General features: G+C 39.1%; 1 protein-coding gene across 4 annotated transcripts in view; it reads left to right on the top strand.

The window, feature by feature from the left end:
• Nucleotides 1–12,505, top strand: part of LOC311265823 (putative N-acetyltransferase camello) — a 58,646-nt gene that overhangs the window by 8,986 nt on the left and 37,155 nt on the right. The gene's annotated exons all lie outside the window — the stretch shown is intronic.

The following is a 12,505-nucleotide window of genomic DNA, read 5'->3' as shown; positions in this document are numbered from 1 at the left end:
CACATTGCCTCAGCAACATCATGTATAAACAAATCTCTTTACTTAAAGGATAAGTTCGCCCAAAAATGAAGTCCCAAGATCCCAAATTGATTTGAAAAGATGCTATTTACACACTTTTTAAAGCTGAAGTATTCACTGTAGCTGCTAAGCTGAAAGTGTTTGCGTGCAGCCCGTCCAAAGTGGTTGCACAAGCTTGACAGTGCATCGAGGGTGTAAATAACATCTTATATAATTTATATTTTTGATTTATTTGCCATCTGCAACATTAAAGTCAAGTACACTCTAATGCATCAATAATTATAAACCATGGGTGTTTCTTGAATCTTGAATAATCTAATTGCATAATTCTGAAATGGGCGATTCTGCATAATTTTTATGGTAATACTTTATTAGCAGTGCTCCTTAAATAAAAGATCTGAGTACTTCTTTTGCCATTGATTGGTGCATGGAGGTTCATGACATCACCTTCTTCCAAATAATCCCCGCCAACCTGGTTACACTTGTGAGAACGTGAAAAACCATGGCAGAAATTTGTTTGGTCATGTTCGACCCTTAAATAAATAAACATAACGATCTGGCAGGCTTTTATACGATACATGCACATTCTATTAGCAGATACTTTAGTTGTAAAATGCATAACATTTGGCCTAAAGGGCTATTTCTGTGACACTTCTGTGAACTGTCTGGCAGGTGAATCTTTTTATAAATAGAAAAGCAAATCCTGGCTTGAATGACCAACACAAGAGGACTTTCTGGGTTGAGACTGGGAAAGTTAAGCTAAAGCTCTTTTGTGGGCTTAAAGAATGAGCCAGTGCAAGATTTAAATATGATCCTAACTTCATTAAATGAAACAAGAGTACTGCGAGAGCTGATTTGACTGCCAGAAAAGTGGTGCAAAGTGAAACTTCCTGAGAATTTTGGAAAGAGGTCAGAATTATGAATTAACAGCACTGATGGTGTTGAATTTCACTGATGGCGTGATAGTGACACTAATGAAGTATCTAAAGCTGTAACTGTCATGTAGCTTTAAGCTTCATGGAAATTATATTATAAAGGAATGTGGAACTGATCACTTCATCTAATCCAAATTATGCTTTTTTTAAATGTCATCTTGTTTTACTCTCTCGGTCCACCCGCCTCTCTCCTGCTGTGCCCTTTTATTTCTGTCATGGTATTAGACATGATTGTATCTACCTTCTAGTGTAACTACACAAATGTTCTTCTAGGTCAGTTCAAAATTAATTATTGCATGTATGCAGCTTTGTTTAAATTTTCAGTGCTGGTCTTCAGCAGCTGTTTACACTCCCAAACGGTTCAGATCTGATGCCCAGAATAGTAAAGTAATGATTATTGACTCTTCGCCAAGCGTTGCCTTCGTTAGTAACAGATGGTGGTTGCCAATTTATTACTAGAAGTTTGTTAGTAATTAGGTTAGTGTCAAGGTTTTTGGTACGCAAGAAGACACAAAAGTAAATAAAAGCAGACTTCAAATTCAAGCTAACAAATGGCTAAATTGAGGACTGTTGCTAGCAGACTTAATCAAATGTAGCTGGCTAGCCTTAGCTAATTAGCTAATGGTAACTCTTTATAATGTGAGACTTGATTTAATGTGAGATCCCAGTCTTCAACAAAATCAACAAATTTTTGGTCTAATTAGCACTTTCTTAATTTCAGTGATGCTGCCAAAGCGGAGTGTTTCTGGGTACTGGGCCTCACAGATTATTGGCCATGAACATAACCTTATATCCTCTCTGAAAAACAAAAAACTTTTTGACTTTATTCACTTATTTGTCTGAAGTTGGATCATATTTTATTGAGAAAATACTTTCTAGTTAACCCTCAACTTTGGATGGATATGTTAAGCCCACTTGTGGCTTGAAGTAGCTGCTAACTACCGCTGACCAGCAGCCTACCAATGAACTCCTCCGACCACAGAAGACAGGAACGAAGGAGACAATGATTTATGGACTTTTCTGATGGACAGATATTGGTAGCTTTATTGCCAAAGTAATCTCTGCCTGCTGCCAAATGTAGCTGCCATTAGGTGGTTCGCTTGGCTAGCAGTACGGTTAAGCTAGGTGCCAAGAGCCAAACCTGATAAGAAGGGGGCTGTGTTGTGCCGTCCCAGTTCGACCAAGTTCACTGGAAGCTGCCAGTCCGGGCAGTGCCTGTAGACTGCTAACTGCATGGTGGGCAGCGCAACGCACATTCAGCGCTATTGGCTATAACGCCAATCAATATCCTGAACAAGTTCATTCCCTAGCTGCCTGTTTTCACAGGAAACTGTGCCAAAGCAAATAGCACTCCACTAGCTGTTTCATGGGTCACACAGTATTTAACTTCACGCTACAAGACTGAGGCTAAAGTTGCATGTTCAGGCAGAAAGTCAGCATCGTCTGATGATCCATGCAGACGACACAGGAATAAGCAGCAGATTTGTTCACATATAGCAGGGTAGAGTCTGTTAGGTCTTGTGATGCAAATTGAAATGTTATTCACTGTAAAACAACCCTGTTTGGATGTGTCCTATAGGGAAACATACTTGGATTTAGCACATATATCGCTCTTATGAGAACCCATACAGAACTCACTTTAGCTTGTAGAGAAAATGGCTCGACAGACTCTGGTGTGCCTGGTTATGGATGCTGAGCTCTCAGCCTTCTGAATAATCACTTGATTGAAGTATGGCTGTTCTGGTGAGAGGTTTAGTGAATGGGCAATTAGATGTCAAAATTGTAGAAATTTTGTATTTCCTGGAAAAGTGGTGCAGTGAGGTCAATCAATGTCGGTCACCATTTATAGACGATTCATGGAAATTCAAAAATCATGCACTCAACAACACACTTATTTTTTTACACGTAAATTCAAAATGTGCTCAATGGTTCAGACATTTCTGTAGCCCCTCATCTTTGGTATAAAATGAGCAGTGTGCAGAGATGTTTACAGTTGCTTACAATGACGCTGTGAGGATGTTATTCTGTATGACAAGATGTATAATGAAAGTCATTTATCAACAAAAATGCACCCACAGGTAAGACACTGATAAGGAACCTTATGTATAAATGTATGTGTAGATTGGATAAGGTGGAGAACAGCATAATTGATGCGCTGGTTAATCTGACCAAAAGTTGCAACTGTTGCAGTAAACTTTTGCATTACAGCTCCGGCGCAGGACTCTGTTTGATGTGTGTTTTTAGGTTTACTCGATGGCTGCTTTCGTATGTTTTAAACTGTACTTTAGACATGACACTGATCACCCACAGCATTAAAACAACCTACGTTTCATTGTGCAGATTCCCCTTGTGCAGCCAAAACAGCTCTGACCTGTTAAGGTATTGTCGTGAGACCTCTGGGGGTGTCCTGTGGTGTCTGGCACCGGGATCCTCAGGTCCTGTATGTTGGGGGGTGCGGCCTCCATGGATTGGATTTGTTCTAGCATGTCCAACATGCTTGATCGGATTGGGATCCGGGGAAATTTGGAGGCCAGGGCTTGGGCTCTTTTTTGTGTTCCTCAAGCTGTTCCTGAGCAGTTTTTATAGTGTGTCAGGGCGCATTGTCCTGCTGGGGGGCCAGTGCCATCGGAGAGTGCTGTTGCCATGAGGGGGTGTACTTGGTCCACAGCTGTGTTTGGATGGGTGATGTGTGTCAAGTGGCACCCACATGAAGACCAGGGCCCAAGGTTTCCCAGCAGAACATTGAATTGTAACAAGATCAATGTTATTCACATCACCTGTCAGTGGTTTCAACGTTGTGGCTGATCGGTGTATGAAGTAAATACATTGAATTCAGGTAATTGAAGAAAGACCTAAGTAAGCGTCATCAGAAACTGCATTATGATTTGCAACAATAAATATTATTTCAACTGATTACTCACAGATCTAAATATGTTCTTCATGCAATATCACACTGTCAGCTCCTTTATTTAAAGCTCCTCAGACAGTTCTCATTACCAACAGGAAGCTCAGCACAACAGTGATCCTCACATCCAAAATGCTGTTATGCAACCAAAACACTTCCGAAACATCTCAGAAGCAACTCTTGTAGCACACTGACAACACTTGTCTCCCAACAGTAAAACTTTGTCACTCATTACACGATGACCTAAAAACACTAACAACAGGAAGCATGCGTTGTACCAGCGTTGTCTTTGAAGTAGCTAAAATAATTTAATGTTTTTGCAACAGAAATTCTGTTTCAACAAAGAATCTCACCTGTCTATTAGGCAAGTATTTGTCACAGATATGAATCAGAAATGCTGCAATATACGGCAGTCGGCTTTTATTTTCTGAAGCTAAGGTAATTCCAGTATTGCCAAACAAAGCTCATTATACGCACACTGATGTATAGATTCCCTGTCTATAGGGCAGCTACAGATATAGATATATAGTATAGCAATCCTATTGTCTGCATTTGGCCACACATCATGTCTCATCTCACTTTCTCGACTGCAATAAACCAAGGCAAGAATCTTTTAGCATGCGTGATCATTCACAATCTTCTGCACCCATCCAGCATTCATTACATCCAAGATAGATATCTGATCGTGTGGACAGTGGGTCGTAAACTTTCCACCTCCATAAGGAAAACAATTCCTCTGTGGGATTGAGTGCACTCTGTGGAGTCAGCTTTTTCCATGTTTGCTGAGAATAACTCATTCCATAGATTTGTACTTTTTTACAGTATTAAATGGGGTGAAATTGAAAAGCATACTTGCATCAACTAGACTAGGTGCTCCACTGAAATAAAAGTCAGCCGTGGTTGGTCTACTCAACTTTTATATTTTTTTAGATGAAATTAGAGCAACATGCAGTAGTTGAAGGAGTAGTCAGATCCTTTGATTCAGAGTCAAAGTTTTACAAGTCAGTGTTTTAATAACATTTGTAGGTGAATGTTACATTGACGTGCTTGTGGTATTTTATGGCTGTAGAGGTTTAAGTTTGAGCAACCAAAACAGGAAGAGGCCTTGTTTTCCCTGGTCGTCATTCCCAGGTTACGATGGAACAACCAAAATAACTATGGAAGAGGGACAGTGATAGAAACCAAGGTAAAACAAAATGAGAAGACGGGCATTTCATTTTAGGACGGTCGTTGGAGACCACTTAGGTGTTGCTTCAACATCCGGTCCTTCGCCTTTTTTCAACTAGATCAGTAAGAACCTGGCTACTTGTTAATATATTGGGTTCTGAACATTTAACAGTTTTTTCAATAGTGTAATAATTTGCAAAGTGGTCATTCAATTCATTTTGTGTCAAAGCAATGAAAAATGATCTACAGTTTAGTCCACATTACCTTCTGCTGTGCCAATTGTGTGAAAAGTTTTAAAAAAGTGAACGCTGGGTTTAGAAATGGGCGTTGCCAATGGTGGAGAAAATTGAACAGACTGGCCTCATTTGAGGATATGGGTTAGAGCGTTTCCTGCCTACAGAGGCCAGTACAAAAGGATGAGAAACCATTGCATCCTGGGAATTCCAACCTCCTTCATCATGACACATATCTTCATCTTTCAGTCATTGCGTTTGTAAACCGCACTGTGTGATCTAACTTTGAATCTCTTTGAACTGGCAGTACGACTAGATCCCTGTGGGGCAGATTGGATGTTGGATGAAAAGAATTGTTGTCAATTCATATTTTAATAAGTGTTTACATGCTTGGAGAAAAATGAAACAAATATTCTTGGATTTAGGATCATGGATCGGGAGAAACTGCATGAGATCAGTGTTAAGTCACGAGTGTTTGTTCACAGTGTATGAATCAAACACGTTCCATCACAAGACAGCTGTGACTTACCTAAAAAAACATTAATGTGCATCTGATACTGTCACATACATGTTTGTCAAAACAATGCATTTCCTAATTAGTTCTCACTGTTGAGGTGGGGAGTGGCGGTTAACCTCATTTGCTTTCACTGCGCCTGCCTCTGTCTGTGTATTAGTAAGTGTGATGCTTTCAAAGTCTTTGAAGAACAACCTAGATTTTTTTTTTTACTCGCACTTTCTGAAAAGGCAGATTTATACGTTGCCAACATTACAGAGAAAGCTACCCTGATTTAAGCAGTCCAGTCACTTCAATCTGTGTGAAAATGGCACGATTTTAGACTTTGAAATTGCATGCAGTACATATGCCAAAATCTAATTTTGCATGCAGGTGACGCACCAATCCTTTTCATTAACGTCTGTGGAGAGCAGATGTGTGCAAATACCACACATGAACAGTTTCAAGTGACTGAGTAAAGAGCAAGAAATAGGGTTGAGGTTGGGGTTGATGGATGGCCAAACAGAACTTTCAACCAGGAGACCGGTGCTGGTGTGCCATGTGAAACCAAAAGACACCATTGACTTGTTTTAACTTAAGTCATCAAGTTAACAGATGGAGCGTGTACACTTAAAACTGACATACGTAGTGTCATCTTTTCCTGAGCCTGAACAAGAAGTTTAGTTGCTCTCCTCAGAAGTTCATTTGAAAGATTGCCATATCACCTATCAATGTTGGACTTCAAGCTATGACACTTGACAGGAGGACCGTGTTCTGAGCCGACAGAGAGCAGAACTACAGCAGGACGAGAAGAAGTTGATGGACTGTTTACCAGATGTCGGACTTTTAATATGAAGATGTAGATATAATCACCATCTTGTTGCTGCTGTTTACATTAACCCCCAATGCATATTCAGCATATAACTTTATATAACCATATATGTGTTCTGTGTTGGCATTGCATGAGAAAGTTTACAAACTTTCATTTCGTTACACAAGCCTGCATTGTTGAATGAGAAATAAATCACCTTGAACCTTTACTGAACTTGAACTTGGGTAATATGATTAGAGGTTTAGAGCTCACGAAGTGCTTTGGAGAGAGCCACGTTAGCCATTTCCCCCTGATTACATTCATGCTGTGTCCAAATATAACGTCAGATTGAACTTACAGTATATACTGTATTAAAATCATCTCCTTACTGACTAACTACAACATCAAAATGCTGCATAGACACAGTAAAAGAAGTTAATTAATAGGTATTATTATCCTCGTACCTCAATGACTGAATAGGTCAATTGCCAGTGACTCACAAAGCGACATGACTATTGCAGCATACCTGCGTCAGGTGAACCATATGCTCACACTTTGGCTGGGTTTTGGCAAGAAGACTACTTGGGTAGGTTGAGGAAAACAAAGTGGTTTGATTTAAAATAACGACTTAATTGAATTTCTCAGTATAACCACGCGGGGTGGGGCAGAGGTCACTTGGAGAATCTTTACCGTACAGCCGTGATGAGTAGCAGGATGCTTTAGTTTTGTTTACTGTTTAGAATATCTGCCTTTTACCGGAGCCTCACCCAAACATCTATGGTTAATAATATTCTCAAATATGCAGCAAATTGATGGAGTAAATAGCCTTTTTTTTTTTATTCATCCTTTCAATCGCAGAGTTTAATTTGCATTCTCAAACAGTGCTCTCACCTTGTCAAAAGACAAAAGAGCCGTGCTTTTATGCACAGTGCATTATGGGATCTGCATTTGTAATATGTTATATCAAAGCAAATGTTTTGATGCATAGAAACATTTTATGCTTCAATCCTAACTTCATCTAATCCAATTTTGGGATACAGTTTGGCAGATCCCATTAAAAAATCCTCTCAGTCGAATAGGAGGCTGTTTACTTTTAAATGAACTCGGAGCACTACCAGGTCATGGAAAAATAAATAGCTGAAAGTGCCAATAATAGGCTCCACTTCTCTGCTGGCACGGCTGTGTAAAATTAAGACCTACATTAAACAGGACATTCCATCAGATTGTCGTGCATTAACATCAGAAATAAAAATGACAATAGTTAACTTTATGGGTAGAAAGAACACATGAATAATAATGAGATTAAATGGGTGAATGGTTGAAACTCTCACAAACAGAGTTTCAGAGGAGAGGCATGCGATGAGTAGAGAGCTGAGAGCAGAGCTGAAGTCAGTAAGTCTGAAGGGACAGTTCACCCCAAAATTAAAAAAAACATGTTTTTCCTCTCACCTGCAGTGCCATTTATCCATTTAGAATGATTTAGTGTGAGTAACTGAGTTTTGGAGATAACAGCCGTAGAGGTGTCTGCCTTTTCCTGAACACAATGGTGCTAGATTGCACTCAGCTTGTGGTGTTCAAAGATCCAAAAAAGTGTGTCTGTTTCCTGACCTGGTAACTCAAGATAATCCACATACTTTGTTGTGAGCTGTTTCATGTCAGATGTATTTTCTTTCCACCGAACGCAGAAGAAAGTGTGCCTTTACTCATGGACTCGTGCTCCCGACAGTGGGATGCAAACATTAATGGCGTCCTGCTAAAATGAGTGGCATCGTCCCTACTTTAAAGCAATTTGCACGGTCATAGAAAAGAGTTCCTGCATTAATGTGGGCCTTTTCTTATCCCACAAATTCTTCTTCCTTTTCAGAACCTGGAGCATACATTACCCACAATGCAACTTAGCCACGGAGTGATATCATTGGAGGCAATATATCAGATTACATGCAGCTCCCTCTGGAGCCCCAAAGGGCTTTATACTACTTTTTCACATAAGCAGTAGTATTCCCCAAGACCTGTGAACGTTCTTTAATGTGTAAAGTGGTTTTCTTTTTACATAGCATTTTTACCTCACAAAAATTATTTGTGATTGTATTGTCATTATTTTTTTTTGTTTTTTTTTAATTGCTAGAAACACAAACTGCCGGGCCAGAACAAATCTTATCGTGAGGCCCTGATCTAGATGAATAAATAGCACGGGAAGAGGAAAAATATGTGGTGAACTGTCCCTTTTGAAATGGTTGTCAAAGTAATCCACTACAGTCAAAATATGTCAAAAATACCTGTATTGCGTATCTTATTTTTATTCAGAATGTGTCCCCCTATTATAATTTATTCACGCAGAAGCGTATCTGTGTTGATTTCTTAGAAGCTGTTACCAAAAGAGAAAAGATGAAAAGATGTTGCGAAGCGTTTAATTCCTCTCGCTTCTACCTTTGCCAGTTTTTCAGTCTTGTCAAGCAATTAATGTATTAATTAACTTAGCATTATCAAGGTCATATCGTAAAAGTGTAGTAGTAGTTGTGCCCATCTCTGTGCTCATTCTACCACATCACAGTGACTGCAATTCAGTGAATAAAATAGAGTATTTATCTTAATTACCTCCTTATTGTCATGTTTTGTCTACTAGACTGCATATTTTGTTTAATCAGGGTTTCCTTAAGATGCTGCTCCTCCAGATGTGCCTTGTCTGAAACAAATCAGTTGTTTAATAAAGCCCACAGGCATGCAGGGACTTAAATTCTTCCAAGCCATGTCCCCAAGTCAATAATTAACCTTAAACAGAACCAGCTTCCCCTAATGAAAAACAAGCCAATGTTTATTTACAGCTTTATCTTCCTGCAAAATCCTTCTATAATCCAGCAACATCTCCTGGCATATTGGTGGCGAGGTGCAGGTGGGCAGCTTTTTAAGTGTGATAGATGAAGTTTAGTTTCAGGCTGCTGCTGCTGCTGCAGCTTCCTTGTCTGACCCAGCTCTCCCCAGAGAGCCTGGGATGAGCCTGAGCCACAATATAGTTCTGCTGAAAAGCCTTTTGTTGTCGTTCACTCTGTATTCAGGAGGAGAGAGCAAACGGACCACCTTTACTGGTGGGTCTTTTTTAATTTGTTGGCTTTGTGAAGTTTATTTAGACTTAATTAACAAGAATTTTACAACGGGGCAGATATCCAAGATCAATAGTTCATCTCAGAAAGATGCCTTTAAATATAAACCCTTTCTGTGTTGCTCATGCAATTTCAAATGATACTGAAGCAAAGTAATTTCAAGGATAAAGGTATTTTGATGCTGGCTCCCACTGAACACTCCCGAGATCAGACCAATAAACCATCATGTGGCTTGTATTGTAAATCTTTCAGACCAGGTAAAAAAATACAAGTTTGAAAATGCACCCAGAACTACAACTAGAAACCAGACAGTCTAGACCAGAAAATACTTTAGTGCTGTCACATACAGGACCTCAAAATTACAGCCCAGTCATCAGGATAAAATGTTGGCAGTAAACACTTATGCAAACCACTGATACCTTCACATTTGTAAATGTTTATCCCGTATAGATATTTGTAAGAAATGTGTCATGTCACGTTCACATTACATGTTTATGACCTTTCATATCAGGAGATGGAGGGGATGGTGGTGGAGGTAGTGACCACAGTTTGAGACAGTGTTTCAACATTTGTGTGACACCACAGGATATTTTTAAGGAGACATTAGGACAATTTCCAAACCGTGTTTGTGGTGACCATAAAACAAAATTTCTAACAATACGTTGTAACGTCTCCAGCTGTGTTTGTTGCTTATTTTAAGTCAAAACATGGTATTTTCCTAACCAAGTAGTTTTTGTGCCTAAACTTAAAAACTATTATGAACTCTATTTTGCTGGATTTGAAATCTCATTGGCTACACGATGCATCAATCATCCAGAGGCTGGCGTGTAAGTGACTCAGGAGAAAGAGGAGAGAGTTGGTCGCTTGTCTACACGATCACTCTTTGGCTGTGTTAAGCTCTAGGGCGGGCATAGAAGCTCTTATCTAATCAAATGAGCTGCCAATCAAACAGCTGCCATCTCAGGATGTCTGGTGAAGATGGATCATGGCATCTGCTTTGAAATGAGAGCAATCTCTTTTATAATATTTTGTCACCATTTAATCATGGATTAATGTATTTTGGACTAAATATGTTACTTAAATGTATCTAGTGTACATCTGGAAATAAGAGACGACCGTTTTTGTCAGAGTTTGATGTACCGCTGAAACACTCAGACACTTAATTGGTGATTTGGCGAAACGGTGTACATGCTAATTTGTTAGCTTGTTTGTTTTTTGATAGTACCTTGCTCAAGTTTTATCTTGAAATTGTTTGCATGAATAGAATCACAAGAATCCAAGCTTTCTAATTATGTATTGCATGACTACACACGTAAACTGAGACGTTAGCCTATTTGCTTAGTTTTGTTTGTATTGTTTGGCGAACTCGCCGGATGCTGAGCTCAGCTGTCAAGTGCTGTCACAAGAAATAAATGAAGCTAGAGAAATGTAGTTTCAACGTGTTGGTGGTTTGCAGAAATGTGCACTGCCAACAGTTGCTTATTATTTATTTATTAGACTAAAACATTTAAGAGAGCTTGTGAAACGCAGTGAACTCACCACCCCATGATATCAGAAAAAAACATAGAAAAACCAAGAGTGATCACTGATCTGCCACAATAACCTTTCTTGTCAAAACACCCTAGATGCCATTAGAATCTCTTCTAAACACTTTCATATTCACCAGAGGATAAATCGTTTTTATCAAGGTAACAGCACAGACTTTTCTCTGGCACCACTCCAAGGCCAAACTTTAATATGTTTTCCTCAGAGATGGCTAAGAAAGATTTACCACTTGTTTATTCATCCAACTGTCTTGTGTATGTATATAAAGACAGTCTCACTGGGCTATTGTGATTATTATAAAGCTTTTGTTATAGTTGAAAATCCTCATATGTTGCATATAAAGCCTTGAAATGTCTTGAGCTTTAGAATGAAGCTCAGTAACGTCGAGTACTTAGCATCCCTCATTCGCACATTGTTTGCAGCTGACCCGATTATCTCTCTCCCATACAATATGTGTCAAGACCGTTGGTTTTGTTATTCTGTCGAAATCAAAATACAGTGAACCGCAGCATCTTACGGGAGTGTTGCCTCTCTGAAATCCGGTTATTTCCAATATGAAAACTACCTTGGATTCTCACTTTCAGGTGAGACAATCACTTTTTTATGCTTACAGTGGGTGAAGTGTCTGAGCGGTTCCAGAGAAGGAGGCGTGACTTGGGTTGGGATAAAGTAAGATTATCATAAAATAAGCTTTGAAAGAAGACAACCTGGCACTGCTCCTGGGTTTGTTGTGAATTCATACTTTCATTATGATTTCTTATCTCTCGTAATCTAAAACAGTGTAACAAGATAACCAAAGCATGCTGTGCTCCTTGGATTCTCAGTGCAATTACTTTACAATCTGTGACTAAAAGGGCAAAACACAAACTGTGAGAATTTGCAATTGAGGCAGGTGTAAACTTCTCAGTGCCATCTTCTTATTTTGTTGTACAGATTTTCTCTGATTGTTCTGCAAAAACAAAGTCAGCTTCTTAAATTTGCATTAAGACTGAAAACAAGGAATTCAAACAACAGCACCTGTAAAGCTTCGTGTTTGTTTAATCCAAATAAAAATAACCAGTGTTAAGTTTTACATGGGATTTGTGCTGCTGCTGGTATCATTGGGAGCAATGCTAGCCTTTTTCAATCGAGGGTCGAAGGACAGGATGTCGTTCACTGAACAGATTGTAAAGCCCACTGAGGCAGTGTGATTATGATTTTAGGCTTTATAAAAATAATAAATGTGATTTTAATTCCTAAGAAAGGATGTTAAGATAGACATAATAATCTACACAGACATCTTCCTCCCATAGATCAGACT

The sequence above is a fragment of the Pagrus pagrus genome (genome assembly GCF_965226575.1).
Source record: "Pagrus pagrus genome assembly, chromosome: 11".
NCBI classification, from domain to species: Eukaryota; Metazoa; Chordata; class Actinopteri; order Spariformes; family Sparidae; genus Pagrus; species Pagrus pagrus.
The sequence above is the reverse complement of the archived record's forward strand: the minus strand, read 5'-3'. Positions and strand labels throughout refer to the sequence as shown.